This window comes from Ambystoma mexicanum, chromosome 11 (assembly GCF_040938575.1).
Source record: "Ambystoma mexicanum isolate Mex_15411 chromosome 11, UKY_AmexF1_1, whole genome shotgun sequence".
In the NCBI taxonomy this organism is placed as follows: domain Eukaryota; kingdom Metazoa; phylum Chordata; class Amphibia; order Caudata; family Ambystomatidae; genus Ambystoma; species Ambystoma mexicanum.
The window spans coordinates 1,468,453,867-1,468,478,492 of NC_090934.1; positions in this window are offsets into that span (position 1 = coordinate 1,468,453,867).

Consider the following 24,626-nt stretch of genomic DNA (forward strand, 5'->3'; position numbering starts at 1 on the left):
ACCCAGTGGAGGTGCTAGAGGAACACCAGGAGGAGGCGACAGGAAACATTAAGACGAGGCTGAGAGAGACCCATTGGGTGGGCTAAAGGAACACCAGGAGGAGGTGACAGGAACCTTTAGGAAGAGGCAGAGAGAGACCCAGTGGAGGTGCTAGAGGAACACCAGGAAGAGGCTATAGGAAACATAAGGACGAAGTGGTGAGAGAAACTGGGGAGGTGCTAGAGGAACACCAGGAGGAGGTGATAGGAAACATTAGGACAAAGCGGAGAGAGACCCAGTGGAGGTGCTAGAGGAACACTCGGTGGAGGTGACAGGAAACATTAGGAAGAGGCGGAGAGAGACCCAGTGGAGGTGCCAGAGGTACAGCAGGAGGAGGTGACAGGAAACATTAGGACGAGGCCGAGAGAGACCCAATGGAGGTGCTAAAAGAACACCAGGAGGAGGTGACAGGAAACATTAGGACATGGTGGAGAGAGACCCAGTGGAGTTGCTAGTGGAACACCAGGAGGAGGTGACAGGAAACATTAGGAAGAGGCAGCGAGGGACCCAGTGGAGGTGCTAGAGAAACACCAGGAGGAGGTGACAGGAAACATTAGGACGAGGTCAAGAGAGACCCAGTGGAGGTGCTAGAGGAACATCAGGAGAAGGTGACAGGAAACATTAGGATGAGGTCGAAAGAGACCCAGTGGAGGTGCTAGAGGAACACCAGGAGAAGGTGACAGGAAACATTAGGACGAGGCCGAGAGAGACCCAATGGAGGTGCTAAAAGAACACCAGGAGGAGGTGACAGGAAACATTAGGACATGGTGGAGAGAGACCCAGTGGAGTTGCTAGTGGAACACCAGGAGGAGGTGACAGGAAACATTAGGAAGAGGCAGCGAGGGACCCAGTGGAGGTGCTAGAGAAACACCAGGAGGAGGTGACAGGAAACATTAGGAAGAGGCGGAGAGAGACCCAGTGGAGGTGCCAGAGGTACACCAGGAGGAGGTGACAGAAATCATTAGGAAGAATTGGCGAGAGACCCAGAGGAGGTGCTGGAGAAACACCAGGAGGAGGTGACAGGAAACATTAGGACGAGGTGGAGAGACACCCTGTGGAGGTGCTAGAGGAACACCAGGAGGAGGTGACAGGAAACATAAGGACGAGGCTGAGAGAGACACAGTGGAGGTGCTAGAGGAACACCAGGAGGTTGTGACAGGAAATATTAAGGAAGAGGTGGAGAGAGACCCAGTGGAGGTGCTAGAGGAACACCAGGAGGAGGTGACAAGGAACATTAGGACGAGGCAGAGAGAGACCCAGTGGAGGTGCTAGAGGAACACCAGGAGGAGGTGACAGGAAACATTAGGAGGAGGTGGGGAGAGACCAAGTGGAGGTGCTAGAGGAACACCAGGAGGAGGTGACTGGGAAGATTAGGACCAGGTGGAGAGGGACCCAGTGGAGGTGCTAGAGGAACACCAGGAGGAGGTGACAGGAAACATTAGGACGAGGTGGAGAGAGACCCAGTGGAGGTGCTAGAGGAACACCAGGAGGAGGTGACAGGAAACATTAGGAGGAGGCGGGGAGAGACCAAGTGGAGGTGCTAGAGGAACACCAGGACGAGGTGACTGGGAAGATTAGGACCAGGTGGAGAGAGACCCAGTGGAGGTGCTAGAGGAACACCAGGAGGAGGTAATAGGAAACATTAGGACGAGGTGGAGAGAGACCCAGTGGAGGTGCTAGAGGAACACCAGGAGGAGGCGACAGGAAACATTGAGACGAGGCTGAGAGAGACCCATTGGGTGGGCTAAAGGAACACCAGGAGGAGGTGACAGGAACCTTTAGGAACAGGCAGATAGAGACCCAGTGGAGGTGCTAGAGGAACACCAGGAAGAGGCTATAGGAAACATAAGGACGAAGTGGTGAGAGAAACTGGGGAGGTGCTAGAGGAACACCAGGAGGAGGTGATAGGAAACATTAGGACGAGGTGGCGAGAGACCAAGTGGAGGTGCTAGAGGGGCACCAGGAGGAGGTGATAGGAAACATTAGGACAAAGCGGAGAGAGACCCAGTGGATGTGCTAGAGGAACACTAGGTGGAGGTGACAGGAAGGATTATGACGAGGCGGAGAGAGACCCAGTGGAGGTGCTAGAGGAACACCAGGAGGAGGTGACAGGAAACATTAGGAAGAGGCAGAGAGAGACCCAGTGGAGGTGCTAGAGGAACACCACGAAGAGGCTATAGGAAACATAAGGACGAGGTGGCGAGAGAAACTGGGGAGGTGATAGAGGAACACCAGGAGGAGGTGATAGGAAACATTAGGAATAGGTGGCGAGAGACCAAGTGGAGGTGCTAGAGGAACACCAGGAGGATGTGACAGGAAATATTACGAAGAGGTGGAGAGAGACCGAGTGGAGGTGCTAGAGGAACACCAGGAGAAGGTGACAGGAAACATTAGGAAGAGGTGGAGAGAGACGGAGTGGAGGTGCTAGAGGAACACCAGGAGGAGGTGACTGGGAAGATTAGGACCAGGTGGAGAGAGACCCAGTGGAGGTGCTAGAGGAACACCAGGAGGAGGTGACAGGAAACATTAGGACGAGGTGGAGAGAGACCCAGTGGAGGTGCTAGAGGAACACCAGGAGGAGGTGACAGGAAACATTAGGAGGAAGCGGGGAGAGACCAAGTGGAGGTGCTAGAGGAACACCAGGAGGAGGTAATAGGAAACATTAGGACGAGGTGGAGAGAGACCCAGTGGAGGTGCTAGAGGAACACCAGGAGGAGGCGACAGGAAACATTAAGACGAGGCTGAGAGAGACCCATTGGGTGGGCTAAAGGAACACCAGTAGGAGGTGACAGGAACCTTTAGGAAGAGGCAGAGAGAGAACCAGTGGAGGTGCTAGAGGAACACCAGGAAGAGGCTATAGGAAACATAAGGACGAAGTGGTGAGAGAAACTGGGGAGGTGCTAGAGGAACACCAGGAGGAGGTGATAGGACACATTAGGACGAGGTGGCGAGAGACCAAGTGGAGGTGCTAGAGGAGCACCAGGAGGAGGTGATAGGAAACATTAGGACAAAGCGGAGAGAGACCCAGTGGAGGTGCTAGAGGAACACTCGGTGGAGGTGACAGGAAACATTAGGAAGAGGCGGAGAGAGACCCAGTGGAGGTGCCAGAGGTACACCAGGAGGAGGTGCAGGAAACATTAGGATGAGGCCGAGAGAGACCCAATGGAGGTGCTAAAAGAACACCAGGAGGAGGTGACAGGAAACATTAGGACATGGTGGAGAGAGACCCAGTGGAGTTGCTAGTGGAACACCAGGAGGAGGTGACAGGAAACATTAGGAAGAGGCAGCGAGGGACCCAGTGGAGGTGCTAGAGAAACACCAGGAGGAGGTGACAGGAAACATTAGGACGAGGTCAAGAGAGACCCAGTGGAGGTGCTAGAGGAACATCAGGAGAAGGTGACAGGAAACATTAGGATGAGGTCGAAAGAGACCCAGTGGAGGTGCTAGAGGAACACCAGGAGAAGGTGACAGGAAACATTAGGACGAAGCCGAGAGAGACCCAATGGAGGTGCTAAAAGACCACCAGGAAGAGGTGACAGGAAACATTAGGACATGGTGGAGAGAGACCCAGTGGAGTTGCTAGTGGAACACCAGGAGGAGGTGACAGGAAACATTAGGAAGAGGCAGCGAGGGACCCAGTGGAGGTGCTAGAGAAACACCAGGAGGAGGTGACAGGAAACATTAGGAAGAGGCGGAGAGAGACCCAGTGGAGGTGCCAGAGGTACACCAGGAGGAGGTGACAGGAAACATTAGGAAGAGGTGGAGAGAGACCGAGTGGAGGTGCTAGAGGAACACCAGGAGAAAGTGAGAGGAAAAATTAGGAATAGGTGGAGAGAGACCGAGTGGAGGTGCTAAAGGAACACCAGGAGGAGGTGACAGGAAACATTAGGTCTAGGCGGTGAGAGATCCAGTGGAGGTGCAGGAGGAACACCAGGCGGAGGTGACAGGAAACATTAGGATGAGGCCGAGAGAGACCCAGTGGATGTGCAAAAGGAACACCAGGAGGAGGTGACAGGAAATATTAGGACGAGGCCAAGAGAGACCCAGTGGAGCTGCTAGAGGAATACCAGGGGAGGTGACAGGAAACATTAGGATGATGTGGAGAGACACCCCGTGGAGGTGCTAGAGGAACACCAGGAGGAGGTGACAGGAAACATTAGGATGAGGTGGAGAGAGACCCAGTGGAGGTGCTAGAGGAACACCAGGAGGAGGTGACAGGAAACATTAGGACGAGGTCAAGAGAGACCCAGTGGAGGTGCTAGAGGAACATCAGGATAAGGTGACAGGAAACATTAGGATGAGGTCGAAAGAGACCCAGTGGAGGTGCTAGAGGAAAACCAGGAGAAGGTGACAGGAAACATTAGGATGAGGCCGATAGAGACCCAATGGAGGTGCTAAAAGAACACCAGGAGGAGGTGACAGGAAACATTAGGACATGGTGGAGAGAGACCCAGTGGAGTTGCTAGTGGAACACCAGGAGGAGGTGACAGGAAACATTAGGAAGAGGCAGCGAGGGACCCAGTGGAGGTGCTAGAGAAACACCAGGAGGAGGTGACAGGAAACATTAGGAAGAGGCGGAGAGAGACCCAGTGGAGGTGCCAGAGGTACACCAGGAGGAGGTGACAGGAATCATTAGGAAGTTTCGGCGAGAGACCCAGAGGAGGTGCTGGAGAAACACCAGGAGGAGGTGACAGGAAACATTATGACGAGGTGGAGAGACACCCTGTGGAGGTGCTAGAGGAACACCAGGAGGAGGTGACAGGAAACATAAGGAGGAGGCCGAGAGAGACACAGTGGAGGTGCTAGAGGAACACCAGGAGGTTGTGACAGGAAATATTAAGGAAGAGGTGGAAAGAGACCAAGTGGAGGTGCTAGAGGAACACCAGGAGGAGGTGACAAGGAACATTAGGATGAGGCAGAGAGAGACCCAGTGGAGGTGCTAGAGGAACACCAGGAGGAGGTGACAGGAAACATTAGGAGGAGGTGGGGAGAGACCAAGTGGAGGTGCTAGAGGAACACCAGGAGGAGGTGACTGGGAAGATTAGGACCAGGTGGAGAGGGACCCAGTGGAGGTGCTAGAGGAACACCAGGAGGAGGTGACAGGAAACATTAGGACGAGGTGGAGAGAGACCCAGTGGAGGTGCTAGAGGAACACCAGGAGGAGGTGACAGGAAACATTAGGAGGAGGCGGGGAGAGACCAAGTGGAGGTGCTAGAGGAACACCAGGAGGAGGTGACTGGGAAGATTAGGACAGGTGGAGAGAGACCCAGTGGAGGTGCTAGAGGAACACCAGGAGGAGGTAATAGGAAACATTAGGACGAGGTGGAGAGAGACCCAGTGGAGGTGCTAGAGGAACACCAGGAGGAGGCGACAGGAACATTAAGACGAGGCTGAGAGAGACCCATTGGGTGGGCTAAAGGAACACCAGGAGGAGGTGACAGGAAACTTTAGGAACAGGCAGAGAGAGACCCAGTGGAGGTGCTAGAGGAACACCAGGAAGAGGCTATAGGAAACGTAAGGACGAAGTGGTGAGAGAAACTGGGGAGGTGCTAGAGGAACACCAGGAGGAGGTGATAGGAAACATTAGGACGAGGTGGCGAGAGACCAAGTTGAGGTGCTAGAGGAGCACCAGGAGGAGGTGATAGGAAACATTAGGACAAAGCGGAGAGAGACCCAGTGGAGGTGCTAGAGGAACACTCGGTGGAGGTGACAGGAAACATTAGGAAGAGGCGGAGAGAGACCCAGTGGAGGTGCCAGAGGTACACCAGGAGGAGGTGACAGGAAACATTAGGACGAGGCCGAGAGAGACCCAATGGAGGTGCTAAAAGAACACCAGGAGGAGGTGACAGGAAACATTAGGACATGGTGGAGAGAGACCCAGTGGAGTTTCTAGTGGAACACCAGGAGGAGGTGACAGGAAACATTAGGAAGAGGCAGCGAGGGACCCAGTGGAGGTGCTAGAGAAACACCAGGAGGAGGTGACAGGAAACATTAGGACGAGGTCAAGAGAGACCCAGTGGAGGTGCTAGAGGAACATCAGGAGAAGGTGGCAGGAAACATTAGGATGAGGTCGAAAGAGACCCAGTGGAGGTGCTAGAGGAACACCAGGAGAAGGTGACAGGAAACATTAGGACGAGGCCGAGAGAGACCCAATGGAGGTGCTAAAAGAACACCAGGAGGAGGTGACAGGAAACATTAGGACATGGTGGAGAGAGACCCAGTGGAGTTGCTAGTGGAACACCAGGAGGAGGTGACAGGAAACATTAGGAAGAGGCAGCGAGGGACCCAGTGGAGGTGCTAGAGAAACACCAGGAGGAGGTGACAGGAAACATTAGGAAGAGGCGGAGAGAGACCCAGTGGAGGTGCCAGAGGTACACCAGGAGGAGGTGACAGAAATCATTAGGAAGAGTCGGCGAGAGACCCAGAGGAGGTGCTGGAGAAACACCAGGAGGAGGTGACAGGAAACATTAGGACGAGGTGGAGAGACACCCTGTGGAGGTGCTAGAGGAACACCAGGAGGAGGTGACAGGAAACATAAGGACGATGCCGAGAGAGACACAGTGGAGGTGCTAGAGGAACACCAGGAGGTTGTGACAGGAAATATTAAGGAAGAGGTGGAGAGAGACCCAGTGGAGGTGCTAGAGGAACACCAGGAGGAGGTGACAAGGAACATTAGGACGAGGCAGAGAGAGACCCAGTGGAGGTGCTAGAGGAACACCAGGAGGAGGTGACAGGAAACATTAGGAGGAGGTGGGGAGAGACCAAGTGGAGGTGCTAGAGGAACACCAGGAGGAGGTGACTGGGAAGATTAGGACCAGGTGGAGAGGGACCCAGTGGAGGTGCTAGAGGAACACCAGGAGGAGGTGACAGGAAACATTAGGACGAGGTGGAGAGAGACCCAGTGGAGGTGCTAGAGGAACACCAGGAGGAGGTGACAGGAAACATTAGGAGGAGGCGGGGAGAGACCAAGTGGATGTGCTAGAGGAACACCAGGAGGAGGTGACTGGGAAGATTAGGACCAGGTGGAGAGAGACCCAGTGGAGGTGCTAGAGGAACACCAGGAGGAGGTATTAGGAAACATTAGGACGAGGTGGAGAGAGACCCAGTGGAGGTGTTAGAGGAACACCAGGAGGAGGCGACAGGAAACATTAAGACGAGGCTGAGAGAGACCCATTGGGTGGGCTAAAGGAACACCAGGAGGAGGTGACAGGAACCTTTAGGAACAGGGAGAGAGACCCAGTGGAGGTGCTAGAGGAACACCAGGAAGAGGCTATAAGAAACATAAGGACGAAGTGGTGAGAGAAACTGGGGAGGTGCTAGAGGAACACCAGGAGGAGGTGATAGGAAACATTAGGACGAGGTGGCGAGAGACCAAGTGGAGGTGCTAGAGGAGCACCAGGAGGAGGTGATAGGAAACATTAGGACAAAGCGGAGAGAGACCCAGTGGAGGTGCTAGAGGAACACTAGGTGGAGGTGACAGGAAGGATTATGATGAGGCGGAGAGAGACCCAGTGGAGGTGCTAGAGGAACACCAGGAGGAGGTGACAGGAAACATTAGGAAGAGGCAGAGAGAGACCCAGTGGAGGTGCTAGAGGAACACCACGAAGAGGCTATAGGAAACATAAGGACGAGGTGGCGAGAGAAACTGGGGAGGTGATAGAGGAACACCAGGAGGAGGTGGTAGGAAACATTAGGAATAGGTGGCGAGAGACCAAGTGGAGGTGCTAGAGGAACACCAGGAGGAGGTGACAGGAAACATTAGGACAAAACGGAGAGAGACCCAGTGGAGGTGCTAGAGGAACACCAGGAGGAGGTGGCAGGAAATATTAGGAAGAGGTGGAGAGAGACCCAGTGGAGGGGCTAGAGGAACACCAGGAGGAGGTGACAGGAAACATTAGGAAAAGGCGGAGTAATACCCAGTGGAGATGCTAGAAGAACACCAGGAGGACGTGACAGGAAACATTAGGATGAGGCAGTGACAGACTGAGTGGAGGTGCTAGAGGAACACCAGGAGAAGGTGTTAGGGAGAATTCTCGTTCTATGGCTAATTTCCCGTACCTATAGAGTCCCCCAGCAGCTTTGCTGGATTTGAAAGGCTTGTTTCTTTTTACCTGCTAAGAGTGAGACTCTTTTTCCCACTCTTAGGCATTTTTGCTATGTGTGTTCTAGGCTATTTTTGTGTTTAATGCCTATGGGATCTTTCTCAACCCCATAGGAACCATTTTTATTCACATGTGTTACACAGCACCCTCAGTGCAGTGACACAGGGGTGTCATACCGACCCCCAAACGTAGACTCCATACCCTGGGACTGACTACTGTCTCCCATGGCATGTAAAGTCCCCACTGACTTTACTAGTCAAATCCTATGAACTAAACCAGTACAACCCATCTTACTATGGAGGTACTGGAAGGGGTTAATAGTTTTTCTCCTATGTTCATTTTCGAGAGGGTACCCTACAGTCCCTCTCTCAAAGGTTTCTGGCTGGTGGCAGTAGTTACTACCATAAATATTCGACTGCAAATAATTCCCTATGGGATTTTCCCATTGTTCGAGGCTACCACTTTTTCTGACAGCCTCTAACATGCCGCCGGTACATTTTAATATTATACTTTGCTCCGGTAGGTTTTATTTGCCAGAACTTTAATATAACTTCTTTCTCGTGACTTTCTCTAAACTCCTAACCCAGGTTGGGGATCCTTTCTTCGTCCGTTTGGCGGCCTTCCACCAAGAAGCCCTCCTTTGCGGCGCCACTGAGTCTGGGGTGGGTCCATTGTGTGGGAGGGGGAGTTTGACCCCTGGACAGGGTTGCCTCAGCAACCCATGTCGCACTCTATCCTGATAGACTGGAGGGTCTCCCACCAAGATGACCACTCCACTGTGTGAGTGACAGCTAGGCTGTATGAAAGGAGATCTTTTTGCATAAAAGCAGGGTCCTGAGGACTGGAAGAGTAAGACGTCGCCACTGGAACTAAGAAGCCGAAGAGGAGAGAAGCCAAAGACATCTGCAATGACTGAACCCCCGGTGAAGCCCTGCTGCAGCGTCTCACCACGTTTCTCCACACGACGAGAGAAGATCTTCATCTGCAAGAGCCTTCTTCCCTTGAGCTGGTGGGGCCAACCAGTTTACCAATCGCCTTCCCGGACCTGCCTTGGTCGAATCACCAGTGCCCTGTACTCGGAGGCCGGATAGCCAGGCACCAGTCCACCTGGACCGTGATTTAAAGGAGCGTACCTTTTATTCGTCGGGCAGCACTGCGGCTGGTTTCATCCCTGGGTAGTGCAGTAACTCGAACCTTCCTCCACGATGAGAGCGTCTCTTCCTCTGCTGGATCACCCGAACTGCAGTAACTACCAGGAACAACCGCCACCGCAGGAGCCACCTCTTCATTTTAAGGTACATTGTTCCGCCAGGCCACCCTTTCTTCGTGGTAGCACTAAAGGTGTTTTGAATCCTTTACCTACCTGTTGGGTTGGCCGCCCTTCTCTCTTAACATTGTCTTTCGCCCTCTGCATTCACCTTTTCAAAATCGTTAACCAAAGACTTGACTGCAGCTACAAGAACATTTTGCTCCTGGGCCCTTGCCCTGTACCACTGACTCTGGCACAGGCCTACTGACTCTGGCTACATTTGTTAGATCTGCCTTTTCGAGATTGATTCTCCATTCGAACTGTGTTGGTGCAACCCTTTCTTATAACTGCTCTTTTCTTCCCGTTGCTAAAACTTGTCAAATGCCATTTTGTTCAGTTTTCATTTAGGTATATGCTATACTAATGCACTGTCTGATTTAATCTGGTTCACAAACTCATAGGAAGTGTTGCTAGGGTGTGTAAGAAGCTATTTCTATGTAACTTGTGCTTTCCCTCCCTTGTGAGAAATTGGTAGAGGATCCCTTGTGTGTAGTTTACACTGTGCCGTTTTGCTCAGTTTTCACTCTGGTTCACTTGGTCTACAATTTAACTTGTGAGTGTGTACATTTTTCCTTGACTTAATTTAACTTGCTTGATGACTGTGATAAATGTGTTTTCTTAGAAGTGTATAAAATAAATATATAACTAATTTTTAATACAAAGCTTTGGTCTGTGTTTCCTTGTACCATAGTACAGTAGACCTATTGTGTAAACCCTGAATACTGCTCATCTCCCTCTTGAGATAAGTCTGACTGCTCAGCCACAGCTACCAACTAAATCCTTGTGGTACAGACTGATACCAAAGGGGATTTATTGCTCTCACCTGTAGCCCTAATCTTGTGTAGTGCTCCCTAAGGGAACTGCACAGGATTCTGCCTAACAGAAGGTGACAGGAAATATTAGGAAGAGGCGGAGAGAGACCGAGTAGAGGTGCTAGACGAACACCAGGAAGAGGTGATAGGAAACATAAGGACGAGGTGGCGGGAGACCCAGTGGAGGTGCTAGAGGAACACCCGGAGGAGGTGATAGGAAACATTAGGAAGAGGTGGTGAGAGACCCAGTAGAGGTGCTAGAGGGACACCAGGAGGAGGTGACAGGAAACATTAGGATGAGGCAGAAAGACACCCTGTGGAGGTGCTAGAGGAACACCAGGAGGAGGTGACAGGAAACATTAGGATGAGTTGGAGAGAGACCCAGTGGAGGTGCTATAGGAACACCAGGAGGAGCGGATAGGCAACATTAGGACGAGGTGGCGAGAGACCCAGTGGAGGTGCTAGAGGAACACCAGAAGAAGGTGACAGGAAACATTAGGACGAGGTCGAGAGACACCCAGTGGAGGTGCTAGAGGAACACCAGGAGAAGGTGACAGGAAACATTAGGATGAGGTTGAAATAGACCCAGTGGAGATGCTAGAGGAACACTAGGGGAAGGTGACAGGAAACCTTAGGACGAGGCCGATAGAGACCCAATGGAGGTGCTAAAAGAACACCAGGAGGAGGTGACAGGAAACATTAGGACATGGTGGAGAGAGACTCAGTGGAGTTGCTAGTGGAACACCAGGAGGAGGTGACAGGAAACATTAGGACGAGGCGGCGAGAGACCCAGTGGAGGTGTTAGAGAAATACCAGGAAGAGGTGACAGGAAACATTAGGATGAGGCAGTGACAGACTGAGTGGAGGTGCTAGAGGAACACCAGGAGAAGGTGTTAGGGAGAATTCTCATTCTATGGCTAATTTCCCGTACCTATAGAGTCCCCCAGCAGCTTTGCTGGATTTGAAGGGTTTGTATCTTTTTACCTGCTAAGAGTGAGACTCTTTTTCCCACTCTTAGGCATTTTTGCTATGTGTGTTCTAGGCTATTTTTGTGTTTAATGCCTATGGGATCTTTCTCAACCCCATATGAACCATTTTTATTCACATATGTTACACAGCAACCTCAGTGCAGTGACACAGGGGTGTCATACCGACCCCCAAACGTAGACTCCATACCCTGGGACTGACTACTGTCTCCCAGGGCATGTAAAGTCCCCATTGACTTTACTAGTCAAATCCTATGAACTAAACCAGTACAACCCATCTTACTATGGAGGTACTGGAAGGGGTTAATAGTTTTTCCCCTATGTTCATTTTCGAGAGGGTACCCTACAGTCCCTCTCTCAAAAGTTTCTGGCTGGTGGCAGTAGTTACTACCATAAATATCCGACCACAAATAATTCCCTATGGGATTTTCCCATTGTTCGAGGCTGCCACTTTTTCTGACAGCCTCTAACATGCCGCCGATGCATTTTAATATTAACTTTGCTCCGGTAGGTTTTATTTGCCAGAACTTTAATAGAACTTCTTTCTCGTGACTTTCTCTAAACTCCTAACCCAGGTTGGGGAACCTTTGTTCGTCCGTTTGGCGGGCTTCCACCAAGAAGCCCTCCTTTCGGCGCCACTGAGTCTGGGGTGGGTCCATTGTGTGGGAGGGGGAGTAGGACCCCTGGACAGGGTTGCCTCAGCAACCCATGTCGCACTCTATCCTGATAGGCTGGGGGGTCTCCCACCAAGATGACCACTCCACTGAGTGAGTGACAGCTAGGCTGTATGAATGGAGATCTTTTTGCATAAAAGCAGGGTCCTGAGGACTGGAAGAGTAAGACGTCGCCACTGGAACTAAGAAGCCGAAGAGGAGAGAAGCCAAATACACCTGTAATGACTGAACCCCCGGTGAAGCCCTGCTGCAGCGTCTCACCACTTTTCTCCACACGAAGAGAGAAGATCTTCATCTGCAAGAGCCTTCTTCCCTTGAGCTGGTGGGGCCAACCAGTTTGCCAATTGCCTTCCCAGACCTGCCTTGGTCGAATCACCAGTACCCTGTACTCTGAGGCCGAATAGCCAGACACCAGTCAACACGGACTGCGATTTAAAGGAGCGTACCTTTTATTCGTCTGGCAGCACTGCGGCTGGTTTCATCCCTGGGTAGTGCAGTAACTCGAACCTTCCTCCACGAAGAGAGCGTCTCTTCCTCTGCTGGATCACCCGAACTGCAGTAACTACCAGGAACAACCGCCACCGCAGGAGCCACTTCTTCATTTTAAGGTACATTGTTCCGCCAGGCCGCCCTTTCTTCGTAGTAGCACTAAAGGTGTTTTAAATCCTTTACCTACCGGTTGGGTTGGCCGCCCTTCTCTCTTAACATTGTCTTTCACCCTCTGCATCCACCTTTTCAAAATCGTTAACCAAAGACTTGACTGCAGCTACAAGAACATTTTGCTCCTGGGCCCTTGCCCTGTACCACTGACTCTGGCACAGGCCTACTGACTCTGGCTACATTTGTTAGATCTGCCTTTTCGAGATTGATTCTCCATTCGAACTGTGTTGGTGCAACCCTTTCTTATAACTACTCTTTTCTTCCCATTGCTAAAACTTGTGAAATGCCATTTTGTTCAGTTTTCATTTAGGTATATGCTATACTGATGCACTGTCTGATCTAATCTGGTTCACAAACTCATGGGAAATGTTGCTAGGGTATGTAAGAAGCAATTTCTATATAACTTGTGCATTCCCTCCCTTGTGAGAAATTGGTAGAGGATCACTTGTGTGTAGTTTACACTGTGCCGTTTTGTTCAGTTTTCACTCTGGTTCACTTGGTCTACAATTTAACTTGTGAGTGTGTATATTTTTCCTTGACTTAATTTAACTTGCTTGATGACTGTGATACATGTGTTTTCTTAGAAGTGTATAAAATAAATATATAACTACTTTTTAATACAAAGCTTTGGTCAGTGTTTCCTTGTACCATAGTACAGTAGACCTATTGTGTAAACCCTGAATACTGCTCATCTCCCTCTTGAGATAAGTCTGACTGCTCAGCCACAGCTACCAACTAAATCTTTGTGGTACAGACTGATACCAAAGGGGATTTATTGCTCTCACCTGTAGTCCTAATCTTGTGTAGTGCTCCCTAAGGGAACTGCACAGGATTTTGCCTAACAGAAGGTGACAGGAAATATTAGGAAGAGGCGGAGAGAGACCGAGTAGAGGTGCTAGACGAACACCAGGAAGAGGTGATAGGAAACATAAGGACGAGGTGACGGGAGACCCAGTGGAGGTGCTAGAGGAACACCAGGAGGAGTTGATAGGAAACATTAGGAAGAGGTGGCGAGAGACCCAGTGGAGGTGCTAGAGGAACACCAGGAGAAGGTGACAGGAAACATTAGGATGAGGTCGAGAGAGACCCAGTGGAGGTGCTAGAGGAACACCAGGAGAAGGTGACAGGAAACATTAGGATGAGGTCAAAATAGACCCAGTGGAGGTGCTAGAGGAACACCAGGAGAAGGGGACAGGAAACATTAGGACGAGGCCGAGAGAGACCCAATGGAGGTGCTAAAAGAACACCAGGAGGAGGTGATAGGAAACATTAGGACGAGGTCGAGAGAGACCCAGTGGAGGTGCTAGAGGAACACCAGGAGAAGGTGACAGGAAACATTAGGACGAGGTCGAGAGAGACCCAGTGGAGGTGCTAGAGGAATACCAGGAGAAGGTGACAGGAAACATTAGGATGAGGTCGAAATAGACCCAGTGGAGGTGCTAGAGGAACACCAGGAGAAGGTGACAGGAAACATTAGGACGAGGCCGAGAGAGACCCAATGGAGGTGCTAAAAGAACACCAGGAGGAGGTGACAGGAAACATTAGGACATGGTGGAGAGAGACCCAGTGGAGTTGCTAGTGGAACACCAGGAGGAGGTGACAGGAAACATTAGGACGAGGCGGCGAGAGACCCAGTGGAGGTGCTAGAGGAACACCAGGAAGAGGTGACAGGAAACATTAGGACGAACGAGATGGAGAGAGACCCAGAGGAGGTGCTAGAGGAACACCAGGAGGAGGTCACAGGAAACATTAGGACGAGGTGGAGAAAGACCCTGCACACGTTTGAAAGGATTTGGAAGAGAAACCTCAGGAGGACGCAATAAACGGACACAAGAGAAAGAGAGCCTAGCCAGTCATTTTAGCAAGTTTGAGAGACTAGCCAATCAGATTAGGAGGTTTGAGAGCCTAGCCAGTCAGATTAGGGAGGTTTGAGAGCCTAGCCAGTCAGATTAGGAGATTTGAGAGCCTAGCCAGTCAGATTAGGGGGTCTGAGAGCCTAGCCAGTCAGATTAGGAGGTTTGAGAGCCTAGCCAGTCAGATTAGGAGGTTTGAGAGCCTAGCAGTCAGATTAGGAGGTTTGAGAGCCTAGCCAGTCAGATTAGGGAGGTTTGAGAGCCTAGTCAATCAGATTAGGAGGTTTGCGAGCCTAGCAGTCAGATTCGGAGGTTTGAGGGCCTAGCTAGTCAGATTAGGAGGTTTGAGAGACTAGCCAGTCAGATTAGGAGGTTGAGAGACTAGCCAGTCAGATTAGGGAGGTTTGAGAGCCTAGCCAGTCAGATCAGGAGGTTTGAGAGCCTAGCCAGTCAGATTAGGAGGTTTGAGAGCCTAGCCAGTCAGATTAGGAGGTTTGAGAGCCTAGCCAGTCAGATTAGGGAGGTTTGAGAGCCTAGTCAATCAGATTAGGAGGTTTGCGAGCCTAGCAGTCTGATTCGGAGGTTTGAGGGCCTAGCTAGTCAGATTAGGAGGTTTGAGAGACTAGCCAGTCAGATTAGGAGGTTGAGAGACTAGCCAGTCAGATTAGGGACGTTTGAGAGCCTAGCCAGTCAGATCAGGAGGTTTGAGAGCCTAGCCAGTCAGATCAGGAGGTTTGAGAGCCTAGCCAGTCAGATCAGGAGGTTTGAGAGGGGAATCTTGTGCCAAGGCAGTGGTTGAGTGTGAGACCTCAGCGGAAGGCGTCAAGCCCCGAGAGGGAGAAGGATTGAGTAAGCAGTCGGTAGGAGAACAGGACCAGTTCAGGGGCAGTTATGTGGTGAGAGGGTCAGGTTTCGCAACCCTAAATGAAGGAGGTTACGGGGGACATCGAATCATCCACATCAGGGGAAAGAAAGAGTCCAGGGATCCCTCACCTCTGGAACCAAGAAGAAATCATAACAGACCTAGAGGCTCATCGAAGAAGGCTGTTTGAAACCCTTAAACCTGAGGTAAGGGGGCAACAGAAACTCTACCATTGCCTACAGTTATAGATAGTGGTGGAGATTCAGGGATGTCTCTTGGGGGGAAGTGTTATCTTGCAACTCCAAATAATGGGGGAGATCCTCAACAAGTGTGAGCGACATCCGAGGCATTCAGATTAGCAAACTGTTAAATCGAAAGACTTTTTAGAGTGAGGCTTCAAGGAAATGTGTTGTATTGATAAAAACTGTGTTTACATTAAAGTAAAGTCCAGCCTTTCAGAGGACCAACATCGCCCCCGTGCCAGATGTCGAAGGGGAAAACTGCTGCCAGATAACTAGCACACATTGTCCTGACGAGGACTTCCAACATGGTTTGCATTTCTATGCTGGCGCTTCTCCTGGCTCTCAAAGCAGATTGGCCCCCATGGAGTAGGTTCCATTATTCTGCAAACTATAGGTGCTCCTCAGAACTCTGCTGAGGTGTGTGGGGGTGCTTGCAATCTGCAGGTACATGCTTAGAATCTTAGTAGGGGCTGAAGTCTGCATTGTTGAGTGATTACTGCTTGCTGGGTGCACATTCTGCCCCTGAAGAAGAGTTTATACTCGAAACGCGTGGGGCCTAAAAACACTGTATAATTACATTTATGAATTGTTTTTTACATGAAATCTTGTGAGCTGGGTATTTACTCCTACTGCCCCACCAACTGAACTATGGACTGCATTTTATGCATCAAATTGTTAATGTGAAATTATATATAAATAACACTGAATTACTGATCTGCTCCACAGATACTAGATAGTGTGCAGGGGACGGGAGTTCCTACATCTCTAGGAACAACCACATTTTGTGCAAGCAAGACACTTCCCATAATCTTTTGGTGGAAACTGACAGCTTCACACCTCCTAACGACCAGACTGAAGATTTGGAAATACAATGTTTATTGCTGTAGAGAGAAGCATGTCGTTCCTCAGTTCAACTTCAAAGTGATAAGAACTCAGCTATAACCCCATGAATGCACATGGCAGGTGGTAACAACCATGTGTGTCTCATCTATGAGGAGAATCCACTGCCATGAAGTGGATGCCCCCGTGGCATGGTCCGCCGCAGCGGTTTTACATGGCATGTGGCGGGCTGTCAGGTCAGGGCTGAAAATGGGACGCGGTATATACAATCATTCGTGAACCTCCTGCAATGAAAATGAACTCTTAGGAAGTCGCTCCACCGGATAATCCCACCATGAAAGTGTCCTTGGCTTGGATAGGGGTTGCCCCTTGGCAAGTAGCGTGCTAGTACTCAGAACCGCCGGACCGCTGCAATGAGCTGAGGCACACATATGTTGGGTTGGTGCTGGTTTATAAGCAAGCTATTGTGCCAACGGTCCTATATGGACTGGCAGGGTATCATTATCTTGATCCCCTTTGGTTGGCGTTGTTTGAGAGGTCCACATTGGGGAGAATATTGAAAGCACAAACCAGCGTGCCTGTGAGTGCACTGCAGCTGGAACTGGGGCTTACATCATTGCATACTATTTGGCTGATAAAAAGCGCCGGCTTAGATATACAAATTAGGAAGGAGCGTGAGATCCCAAATTACGAACTGTTAGCAAAGAACTAGATAGAAAGGAAACTGGGCAGCTAAAAGAATTTCATGTTAAATGCACAGTATTTTTCAAGGCCATCAATTGGACTCCTAAATGGGAGGAAGATGTTACAACTCTATGTAAGCAACTGGGGTTGAAGGCCAAAGCGTGGGATTTTTCTGGAAATCGGGAAGACGAGAAGAGCTACAAACTCACGCAGGACCTAATCGATAGACCATAGACCCTGAGTAAGATGGAGCATTACTTATTGAAATTCCCGAGCCCAGAGGATCAGAAGGGAATTGATGCTAGTGGGGTTTAATCGACTCCTGTGCGTAGCGGTGATGGGATCACGTTTAAAGATCCGTTTGGAGCAGCAAACTTGCCAGCACCTATGAATAACGGCAGATGACAAGACACTGCAAGACATCTCCTCACCCAGTGCCCTCGAACAGAATTTAAGAGACGGCTAAGATTGGCCAAGTTGGCTCTCTCCTCAGAACAACTGAAGACAGATACGTTTTGGGGCATATGCCTGTTGGGCAATGAGCAGCCCGGAATCATAGCCATGATTGCCCTCCAGAGAGAAATGTTTTGGGGCAGATGCCTATTGGGCAGTCAGCAGCCCAGGATCAGAGCCATGATTGCCCTCTGGAGAGAAATGTTTTCGGGCAGATGCCTATTGGGCAATGAGCAGCCAAGGATCATAGCCATGATTGCCCTACGGAAAGAAATGTTTTGGGGTAAATGCCTATTGGGCAAAGAGCAGCCCAGAATCATAGCCATGATTGCCCTCCGTAGAGAAATGTTTTGGGGTAGAAGCCTATTGGGCAATGAGCAGCCCAGGATCATAGCCATGATTGCCCTCCAGAGAGAAATATTTTGGGGCAGATGCCTATTGGACAGTCAGCAGCCCAAGATCATGGCCATGATTGCCCTCCTGAGAGAAATGTTTTGGGGCAGATGCCTATTGGGCCATGAGCAGCCCAGGATCTTAGCCATGATTGCCCTCCCGATAGAAATATTTTGGGGCAGATGCCTATTGGACAATCAGCAGCCCAGGATCATAGCCATGATTGCCCTCTGGAGAGACATGTTTTGGGGCAGATGCATATTGGGCAGTCAGCAGCCAAAGATTATAGCCATGATTGCCCTCCGGAGAGACATTTTTGGGGGCAGATGCCTATTGGGCAATGAGCGGCCCAGGATCATAAAATGATTGCCCTTGGGGGAGGCATGGTTTGGGGCCCATGCCTATTGGGCAAGGAGCAGCCAAGTATCATAGCCATGATTGCCCTCTGCAGAGAAATGTTTTGGGGCAGACGCTTTTGGGAAATGAGCAGCCCAGGATCATAGCCATGATTGGTCTCGGAGAGAAAGGTTTTGGGGCGGATGCCTATTGGGAAATGAGGAGCCAGGGATCATAGCCATGATTGCCTTTCGGAGAGAAATGTTTTGGGGCAGATGCCTATTCGAAATGAGCAGCCAGGGATCATAGCCATGATTGCCTTCCGGAAAGAAATGTTTTGGGGCAGATGACTATTGTGCAAGGAGCTGCCAGCGATCATAGCCATGATTGCCATCCGAGAGAAATGTTTTGGGGCAGATGCCTATTGGCCAATCAGCAGCCCGGGATCGTAGCCATGATTGCCCTCCGGAGAGAAATGTTCTGGGGCAGATGCTTGTTGGGCAATGAGCAGCCAAGGTTCATAGCCATGATTATCCTCAGGAGAGAAATGTTTTGGGGCAGATGCCTATTGGGCAATCAGCAGCCAAGGATCATAACCATAATTGCCCTCCGGAGAGAAATGTTTTGGGGCAGATGCCTATTGGGAAATGAGCAGCCCAGAATAATAGCCATGATTGCCCTCCGAGAGAAATGTTTTGGGGCAGATGCCTATTGGGCAATCAGCAGACCGAAATCATAGCCATGATTGCCCTCCGGAGAGAAATGTTTTGGGGAACATGCCTATTGGGAAATCACCAGCCAGGGATCATAGCCCTGATTGCCCTCCGGAGAGAATTATTTTGTGGCAGATCCCTACTGGAAAATTAGCAGCCGGGGATCATAGCCATGATTGCTCTCCGGAGAGAAATGTTTTGAGGTAGATGTCTATTGGGCAAGGAGCATCCAGGGATCATAGCCATGATTGTCCTCCGGAGAGAAATGTTTTGGGGCAGATGCCTATTGGGCAATCAGCAGCCTGTTGACTGCCCCCCAGGACAGAAATGGTTTGGGGCAGATGCTTGTTGGGCAATGAGCAGGCCAGGATCATAGCCATGATAATCCTCCGGGGAGAAATGCTTTGGGGCAGATGCTTGTTGGGCAATGAGCAGCCAAGGATCATAGCCATGATTGCCCTCCTGAGAGAAATGTTTTGAGGCAGATGCCTGTTGGGCAATGAGTAGCCAAGGATCATAGTGATGATTGCCCTCCGGAGAGAAATGTTTTGGGGCAGATGCCTGATGGGAAATGAGCAGCCCAGGATCATAGCTCTGATTGCCCTCTGGAGAGAAATGTTTTGGGGCAGATGTTTATTGTGCAATCAGCAGCCAAGGATCACGGCCATGATTGCCCTCCGGAGAGAAATGTTTTTGGGCTGATGCCTATTGGGCAATGAGCAGCCCGGGATCATAGCCATGATTGCCCTCAAGAGAGAAACGTTTTGGGGCAGATGCCTATTGTGCAATGAGCAGCCAAGGATCATGGCCATGATTGCCCTCCAGAGTGAAATGTTTTGGGGCAGATGCCTATTGGGCAATGAGCAGCCCAGGATCATAGTCATGATTGCCCTCCAGAGGGAAATGCTTTGGGGCAGATGCCTATTGGGCAATGATCAGCCCACGATCATAGCCATGATTGCCTTCCAGAGAGAAATGCTTTGGGGCAGATGCCTATTGGGCAATGATCAGCCCACGATCATAGCCATGATTGCCCTCTGGAGAGAAATGTTTTGGGGCAGATGCTTGTTGGGCAATGAGTAGCCAAGGATCATAGCCACGATTGCCCTCCAGAGAGAAATGTTTTGGGGCAGATGCCTATCGGGCAATGAGCATCCTGGGATCATAGCCATGATTGCCCTCTGGAGAGACATGTTTTGGGGCAGATGCCTATTGGGCAATGAGCATCCTGGGATCATAGCCATGATTGCCCTCTGGAGAGACATGTTTTGGGGCAGATGCCTATTGGGCAATGAGCAGCCCGGGATCATAGATTTGATTTCCCTCTGGAGAGAAATGTTTTGGGGCAGATGCCTATTGGGCAATCAGCAGCCTGTTGGGCAATGAGCAGCCAAGGATCATAGTCATGACTGCCCTCCGGAGAGAAATGTTTTGGGGCAGATGCTTATTGGGCAACAAGCATTCAAGGATCATAACCATGATTGCCCTCCGGAGAGAAATGTTTTGGGGCAGATGCCTATTGGGCAATCAGCAGCCTGTTGGGCAATGAGCAGCCAAGGATCATAGCCATGATTGCCCTCCGGAGAGAAATGTTTTGGGGCAGATGCCTATTGGGCAATCAGCAGCCTATTGGGCAATGAGCAGCCCGGGATCATAGCCATGATTGCTCTCCAGAGAGAAACGTTTTGGGTCATATGCCTATTGTGCAATGAGCAGCCAAGGATCATGGCGATGATTGCCCTCCAGAGTGAAATGTTTTGGGGCAGATGCCTATTGGGCAATGAGCAGCCCAGGATCATAGTCATGATTGCCCTCCCCAGGGAAATGCTTTGGGGCAAATGCCTATTGGGCAATGATCAGCCCACGATCATAGCCATGATTGCCCTCTGGAGAGAAATGTTTTGGGGCAGATGCTTGTTGGGCAATGAGAAGCCACGGATCATAGCCATGATTGCCCTCCAGAGAGAAACGTTTTGGGGCAGATGCCTATTGTGCAATGAGCAGCCAAGGATCATGGCCATGATTGCCCTTCAGAGTGAAATGTTTTGGGGCAGATGCCTATTGGGCAATGAGCAGCCCAGGATCATAGTCATGATTGCCCTCCCCAGGGAAATGCTTTGGGGCAAATGCCTATTGGGCAATGATCAGCCCACGATCATAGCCATGATTGCCCTCTGGAGAGAAATGCTTTGGGGCAGATGCTTGTTGGGCAACGAGAAGCCAAGGATCATAGCCATGATTGCCCTCCAGAGAGAAATGTTTTGGGGCAGATGCCTATTGGGCAATGAGCATCCTGGGATCATAGCCATGATTGCCCTCTGGAGAGACATGTTTTGGGGCAGATGCCTATTGGGCAATGAGCAGCCCGGGATCATAGACATGATTGCCCTCTGGAGAGAAATGTTTTGGGGCAGATGCCTATTGGGCAATCAGCAGCCTGTTGGGCAATGAACGGCCAAGGATCATAGCCATGACTGCCCTCCGGAGAGAAATATTTTGGGGCAGATGCTTGTTGGGCAACGAGCAGCCAACGATCATAGCCATGATTGCCCTCCGGAGAGAAATGTTTTGGGGCAGATGCCTATTGGGCAATCAACAGCCCAGAATCATAGCCATGATTGCCCTGCGGAGAGAAATGTTTTGGGAAGATGCCTATTGGGCAATCAGCAGCCCCGGATTATAGCCATGATTGCCCTCCAGGGAGAAATGTTTTGGGGCAGATGCCTATTGGGCAATCAGCAGTCTGTTGACTGCCCACCGGAGAGAAATGTTTTGGGGCAGATGCTTGTTGGGCAATGAGCATTCAAGGATCATAACCATGATTACCCTCCGGAGAGAAATGTTTTGGGGCAGATGCCTATTGGGAAATGAGCAGCCCAGGATCATAGCCATGATTGCCCTCCGAGAGAAATATTTTGGGGCAGATGCCTATTGGGCAATCAGCAGACCGAAATCATAGCCATGATTGCCCTCTGGAGAGAAATGTTTTGGGGAAGATGCCTATTGGGAAATCAGCAGCCAGGGATCATAGCCCTGATTGCCCTCCGGAGAGAATTATTTTGTGGCAGATCCCTATTGGAAAATTAGCAGCCAGGAATCATAGCCATGACTGCCCTCCGGAGAGAAATGTTTTTTCGGTAAAATGCCTGTTGGGAAATGAGCAGCCAGGGTATCATAGCCATGATTGCCCTCCGGAGAGAAATGTTTTGAGGCAGATGTCTATTGGGCAAGGAGAATCCAGGGATCATAGCCATGATTGCCCTCCTGAGAGAAATGTTTTGGGGCAGATGCCTATTGGGCAACCAGCAGACCGGGATCATAGCCATGATTGCCCTCCAGAGGGAAATGTTTTGGGGCATATGTCTATTGGGCAATCAGCAGCCTGGGATCATAGCCATAATTGCCCTCCAGAGAGAAATGTTTTGGGGCAGACGCTTTTGGGAAATGAGCAGCCCAGGATCATAGCCATGATTGCCCTCTGGAGAGAAATGTTTTGGGGCAGATGCCAATTGGGCAATCAGCAGCCCAGGATCATAGCCATCATTTCCCTCCAGAGAGAAATGTTTTGGGGCAGATGCTTGTTGGGCAATTAGCAGCCCAGGATCATAGTGATGATTGCCCTCCAGAGAGAAATTATTTGGGGCAGATGCCTATTGGGCAATCAGCAGCCCTGGAACATGGCCATGATTGCCCTCTGGAGAGAAATGTTTTGGGGCAGAGGCTTTTGGGAAATGAGCAGCCCAGGATCATAGCCATGATTGCCCTCTGGAGAGAAATGTTTTGGGGCAGATGCCAATTGGGCAATCAGCAGCCCGGAATCATAGCCATGATTGGTCTCCGGAGAGAAATGTTTCGGGGAAGATGCCTATTGGGAAATGAGCAGCCCAGGATCATAGCCATGATTGCCCTGCAGAGAGAAATGTTTTGGGGCAGATGCCTATTGGGCAAAGAGCAGTCCAGGATCATAGCCATGATTGCCCTCCTGAGAGAAATGTTTTGCGACAGTTGATTATTGGGCAATGAGTACCCAGATGCCTATTGGGCAATCAGCAGCCCAGGATCACAGCCGTGATTGCCCTCTGGAGAGAAATGTTTTGGGGCAGGTGCCTGTTAGGCAATGATCAGCCCACAATCATAGCCATGGTTGCCATCTGGAGAGAAATGTTTTGGGGCAGATGCTTGTTGGGCAATGAGTAGCCAAGGATCATAGCCATGATTGCTCTCTGGAGATAAATGTTTTGGGGCAGATGCCTATTGGGCAAAGAGCAGTCCAGGATCATAGCCATGATTGCCCTCCTGAGAGAAATGTTTTGCGGCAGTTGATTATTGGGCAATGAGTACCCAGATGCCTATTGGGCAATCAGCAGCCCAGGATCATAGCCATGATTGCCCTCCAGAGAGAAATGTTTTGGGGCAGATGCCTATTGGGCAATGATCAGCCCACAATCATAGCCATGGTTGCCCTCTGGAGAGAAATGTTTTGGGGCAGATGCTTGTTGGGCAATGAGTAGCCAAGGATCATAGCCATGATTGCTCTCTGGAGAGAAATGTTTTGGGGCAGATGCCTAATGGGCAATCATCAGCCCACGATCATAGCCATGATTGCCTTCTGGAGAGAAATGTTTTCGGGCAGATGCTTGTTGGGCAATGAGTAGCCAAGGATCATAGCCATGATTGCTCTCTGGAGAGAAATGTTTTAGGGCAGATGCTTGTTAGGCAATGAGTAGCCAAGGATCATAGCCATGATTGCTCTCTGGAGAGAAATGTTTTGGGGCAGATGCCTATTGGGCAAGGAGCAACCTGGGATCATAGCCATGATTGCCCTCCAGAGAGATATGTTTTGGTGTCGATGTCGATTCGGCAATCAGCAGCCCAGGATCATGGCCATGATTGCTCTCTGGAGAGAAATGTTTTGGGGCAGATGCCTATTGGGCAAGGAGCAATCCAGGATCATAGCCATGATTGCCCTTCGGAAAGAAATGTTTTTGGGCAGATCCCGATTGGGCAATCAGCAGCCCAGGATCATAGACATGATTGCCCTTCGGAGAGAAATGTTTTGGGGCAGTTGCTTATTGGGCAATGAGCAGCCCAGAATCATAGCCATGATTGCCCTTCGGAAAGAAATGTTTTTGGGCAGATGCCGATTGGGCAATCAGCAGCCCAGGATCATAGCCATGATTGCCCTTCGGAGAGAAATGTTTTGGGGCAGTTGCTTATTGGGCAATCAGCAGCCCAGGATCATAGCCATGATTGCCCTTCGGAGAGAAATGTTTTGGGGCAGTTGCTTGTTGGGCAATGAGCAGCCCAGGATCATAGCGATGATTGCCCTCCAGAGAGAAATGTTTTGGGGCAGATGCCTATTGGGCAATCAACAGCCCAGGAACATGGCCATGATTGCCCTCCAGAGAGAAATGTTTTGGGGCAGAAGCTTTTGGGAAATGAGCAGCCCAGGATCATAGCCATGATTGCCCTCCGGAGAGAAATGTTTTGGGGTAGATGCCTATTGGGCAATCAGCAGCCCAGGATCATAGCCATGATTGCCCTTCGGAGAGAAATGTTTTGGGGCAGATGCCTATTGGGCAATGAGCAGGCTGGGTTCATAGCCATGATAGCCCTCTGGAGAGAAATATTTTCGGGCAGATGCTTATTGGGCAATGAGCAGCCAAGG